Source organism: Mus caroli, chromosome 2, assembly GCF_900094665.2.
Source record: "Mus caroli chromosome 2, CAROLI_EIJ_v1.1, whole genome shotgun sequence".
NCBI lineage: Eukaryota > Metazoa > Chordata > Mammalia > Rodentia > Muridae > Mus > Mus caroli.
This window is the reverse complement of record NC_034571.1, coordinates 93,135,144-93,140,761: the sequence shown is the minus strand read 5'-3', so window position 1 is coordinate 93,140,761 and position 5,618 is coordinate 93,135,144.

Sequence of the window (5,618 nt, the reverse complement as noted above, 5' to 3'; positions counted from 1 at the left end):
GAGACATATTCAGTTGTGCAGCTAAGATTATAAATATAAAACTTCCTGAAATCAATGTAGCCTACAAGCCCTTGGCATCTCTGGGTCAGCAGGGCAGGGAGGCATGCCTTGTTTGATTACCTAAGTGGTTGCTTCTTTCCCTGCATCAACACCATACTATAGAGTATGCACAATGGCTTCCAGGAGGTTTGGGAACAATTGTTATGCCCTATTAACAAATAAAAAGGCAACAGTATTTTTTTCTCTATTATACAGTGCTGAACTTTTTACTGCTGCTTCTCTAGCCCTTCAGTGTACTAAACAGCAGGCAGAAGGACAGAGATAAGCCAAAATCCACTTCAAGCTTCCAACTGTGTGTTGGTGATAGCCTCATGTTGCCCAGAGCTAAAAGAACAATTCCCCTTGATGTTTGCATTCATTGTAATTCACAGGGGAAAGCCTGGAGGATGTGTTCAGAAGTTGTTTGATTTTGTTTTGAAGCCTGAATAAAGAATCTAAAAGTATAACTTTCAGTTTGATAATGTGTTTGCAGTGGCATCTATTAAAACACATAAAATTGGACCATGATTAAAATAGAACATGGTTCAATATGCTAAATTTATTTTTGTAAAATTATGAAAATATAGTGCATAATACTGTCATTAAGTATCAATGAGGCTAGCCAAAACAGTAGGTCTTACCAGAAATAAATAGCGCAATATTAAAATGTTATTACCTCACCTAACAATGTCCCAACTCACCTAGCATAGTTTCTCATATGTTATGCATTTTGTGGACTATATCAGGAGACAGTTTAAAGTTTCACAGTCTAAATAGTGTGATGGTTGGTGGTTTTATAATATCATCTGTCTTTTATGCTCTTTGGCTCCAGGAAGCAACCCATTCTTCATATCTCTATAAGTAACCTCAATGAAGTTCATTGCTTCAACAAGCTGGAATTCAGTGGCATCCATATTTGGTTGTTTCCAGTTTCCATGAATGGACAGTAAATGTGTATGCATGTTGCATCTACCCAGGAAATTGACTTATAAAATATGTGCTGAGACCATTAAGTGTTCCCACAAACTTGTTGTACACCAGAAAGATATTAGAGAGAAAACATTTAATTCAAATAAAGTAGGGAAGATTGTGTTCACTGCTACAGGCCTACTACTATAGAAATACTTTGTCACATTAAAAGGGCTAAATAAAGACAGAATGTAGAGCATCCGGGAGGCTGAGAGAGAAATTTGCTCTCTTTCTTGATGACGGGGAGAGAGAGAGAGAAAGAGAGAGGGGGGGGTCTACAAAAGTACAAGTGAGAATACAGCTTCAAAACTCTCAGGGACGCTGATATTTCAAATTGAGATGTATCAATGCATGGCTATATCTCATGATTCAAACTTTAATGACCTTCAGTACATTGTTGGCTGTTGGCAAAAACTGAGCAGCAGTGTGTTTTGTTTAAGTTCTTAAAATTCACTCTACAAACTTCAAGAAATGAATTGAATTTTTTAAATTAAATCCTTTATGCAATGCTAATTAATATTATAGATAGCCTCTAAAATACACCATGAAATAAAAGTCTATTAAATGGTTTACTAAAGATTTTTTAAAAATGGAAAGTAGTTAGTAATCACTTTACATGAATGAACATATCCTAATGAATAAATTGAGGCCACAAAAAATTGGAATCTGTATTGTTACTTCACACATACTTATAAGATAAATTAGGTTAATATACTATATACATATAATACACAATATTATTAATTTATGTTAATAATTAAGAAGCTGTAATTTCAAAAATAAATAGTTATAATTTATGTAGAAAATATATCTGCATAGTCATTCTAAATCAAACTTTACCTATACTTAATTTTTTATCTTGTATCCATTGTAATGATAACACATTTTATTGCTTTTGTTTATGTATTTTAAATTATTTTATTTATTTACATTCCAAATGTTACCCCTATTCCTGGTCCCCTGTCTCAGAATTCTTCACCCTGTCTCCCTCCCCTTTGCCTCCAAGAAGGTGTTTCTCCACCCACTCCCATCAAACACACCCAAACGTACATCTCCTGCTCCCCCCACATACACACACCTTCCATGGGGAATCAAATCTATACAGAATCAGGCACATTCTCTCTCACTGAGATCAGACAAAGCAGTCCTTTGCTACGTATGTGCTACAGGCCACAGACCAGCCCATGTGTGTTCTTTGGTTGTGCTGGGGGCCACAGACCAACCCATGTATGTGCTTTGGTTGATGGTCTAATCTATGGGAGATCTTAGGGGTCCAAGATAGTTGATACTGTTGTTCTTCCTATGGGGTTACCAAGCCCTTCAGCTTCTTCAATTCTTCCCCTAACTATTCCATAGGGGTCCCTGACCTCAGTCGAATGGCTGGCTGTAAGTATTTGCGTCTGTCTCAGTCAGCTGCTAGGAGAGTCTCTCAGAGGACAGCCATACTAGTCTTCTATCTGCAAGCACAACATGGTAATAGTGCCAGGGTTTGGTGCCTCTGCACAACTTGGATCCCAAATTGGGCTGGTCAGTGGATGCCTTACCTTCAATCTTTGCTCCATTTTTTTTGTCCCTACATGTCCTTTATACAGGAACAATTCTGAGTTGAAAATTTTGAAGTTGGGTGAGTGGCCTCACCACCTATCTATTGGATGTGGTTTGTTCAGATTCCATCGTCCCACTGTTGGGCATTTCTGGTAAGTCATTCATACTGATTCATGGGAACCTCTCAAATCCTAGGTCTCTGGGACATTCTAGAGGTCACACTCCCCACCTCCCATCCTCGAAGCTGCACATTTCTTTTCATTTTTTTGACCCTCTGAACTTTTCTCCTGTCTTACCCCATACCTGATTCTGTCCCCGCTTTTCCTTCTCCCTCCCCTATCCCACCCAGGTCCCTTCCTCTCTCTGCCTTCCACGATTATATTTTTCTCCCTTCTAAATGGGATTGAAGCATCCTCTCTTGGGCCTTCCTTCTTGTTAAACTTCATAAGATCTGTGAGTTTTATTATGGAAATTCTGTACTTTTTGCCTAATATCCACTTATCAGTGAGTCCATACCATGCATGTCTTTTTGGATCTGGGTAACCTTGCTCACGATGATATTTTCTAGTCCCATCCATTTGCCTGCAAAATTCATGATGTCCTTGTTTTTAATAGCTGAATAGTATTGCATTCTGTTAATAACCCACATTTTCAGTATCTATTCTTTGGTTGAGGGACATCTTGATTGTTTTGAGCTTCTGGCTACTATGAATTAGGCTGCTATGAAAATAGTGGAACATATGACCTTCTGGTATGATGGAACATCTTGTAATTATATACTCAGGAGCAGTATAGCTGGGTCTTCAGGTAGAACTGTTTTCAATTTTCTGAGGAACCACCAGATTAAATTTCAGAATGGTAATACCAGTTTGCAATCCCACCAACAGTGGAGAAATATTCTTCTTCCTCCACATTCTTGCCAACATGTGCTGTCTGTTGAGTTTTTGATCTTTACCATTCTGATGTTTGTAAGGTAGAATCTAAGGATCTTTATGATTTGCATTTCCCTGATGACTAAGGATGTTGAACACTTCTTTAAGTGCTTTGTATATTTGCATATACATTCCAAATCAAACCTTACCTATACTTCTTTTGTTTTCGTATCTGTTGCTAAATCTATACTATCTTTTTTTTTAAATTTCTTTATTTGTATTCATTCATTTTACATCCCACTCACTGCTCCTGCTCCAGGTTACCTCCTTCGAAAACCCTTTCCTCTATCTCACCCTCATTTATCCCAGAAGCTGTTGCCTGTCCATGGGATATGTTCTTGTATCTGGGCTGGATTGTGTGGCATCAATCATAGAGGATATGCCTAGCCCCATGTAGTATCTCTTAATACATGATTAGTAAACTATGAGGAAATCTTGAAAAGTTGGGTTTTCTTCTACACAATGACTTTGCCTCATTTTTCCTTATTTTATAGATGCTGTCTGTGATGGTTTGTATCTTTGGACCAGGGACTGGCACCATCTGGAGGTGTGGCCTTGTTGGAATAGGTGTGACCTGGTTGGAATGGGTGTGTCACTGTCGGTGTGGGCATAAGATCCTAATCCTATTTGCCTGGAAGTCAGTCTTCCACTAGCAGCCTTTGGATGAAGACATAGAACTCTCAGCTCCTCCTGCGCCATGCCTGCCTGGATACTGCCATGCTCCCACCTTGATGATAATGGACTGAACCTTTGAACCTGTAAGCCAGCCCCAATTAAATGTTGTTTTTTATAAGACCTTGTTGCCTTGGTCATCATGTCTGTTCACAGCAGTAAAACCCTAAGTAAGACACTGTCCCTACTTCCTTTTATTTATATTATTGTTACTGCTTGTTTATACTTACTGATTTCTTTGTTTTACTTGACTGCTAGTTTTTAATGAAGTTTCACATGCACCACATGCCTGTAACTTGTGTTTTAATCTCTCATATTGTTGATGACCCACTTGCTTTTTCTGTCCTTTCTCAATATCTGAAAACTGCCTTAGCCTCTCAGGGACATAGCTCTTATTTATGGATGACTGTCTCCTTTATTATGTTCAAGTGGCTGCTTTGACAACATTCAGTAAACTCACATCTTACATAATGCAAATCATTCATTCTTTGAAGTAAGTTCTCTGTAGTAGCTTTCCATTTACCATTGGACAAATCTGATGTAGCAGATGTCTTTCAGCTCCTAAAATGAATGATTCTCTGTCTGAAATTACTCTGTTGATTATTCTGTTGACAACTTCACAAAACAATAATTAAGCTTCAAGTTCTGAGTGTAAGCACTGACTTTGAGGATTCCCATGCAAAATATCAAATCAAAACTAAGTGGAAAATCTTGTACAATCAAACTGCTATCTAGGAGTTTGTGAATCAAATGAATTTCTTCTCTTTGAATTGTACCTATGTAAAAGTAACTTTTATTCATCAGAAGTAAATGTTGTTTTTGGAGGCTTACTTGCCTACAGAATCTAATCTTGGCCTAGAATGTTTTCTGCCTCTGAGACTTACAGCTGTATAAGATCACCCTTTATAGTTTTTTGTTTTGTTTTGTTTTTGTTTTTTTGTTTTTTTTTTTGTTTTTTCCTGAACTCTGGATTGATGATTCAACTCAGCTATTCTAGCCCAAACTCCTCTTCAAGATGACTGACCTATCATTGAGTACAGTGTTATTCAGCTTCCACGTGAATGTTGTTTTTCTATTATTTATGTTGTTATTGAAGATCAGCCTTAGTCCATGGGGATCTGATAGGATGCATGTAATAATTTCAATATTTTTGTATCTGTTGAGGCCTATTTTGTGATCAATTATATGGTCAATTTTGGAGAAGGTACCATGAAGTGCTGAGAAGAAGGTATAACTTTTTGTTTTAGAATAAAATGTTCTGTAGATATCTGTTAAATCCATTTGCTTCATAACTTCTGTTAGTTTCCATGTGTCTCTGTTTAGTTTCTGTTTCCAGGATCTGTCCATTGATGAGAGTGTGGTGTTGAAGTCTCCCACTATTATTGTGTGAGTGTCAATGTGTGCTTTGAGCTTTACTAAAGTTTCTTTAATGAATGTGGATGACCTTGCATTTGGAGCATA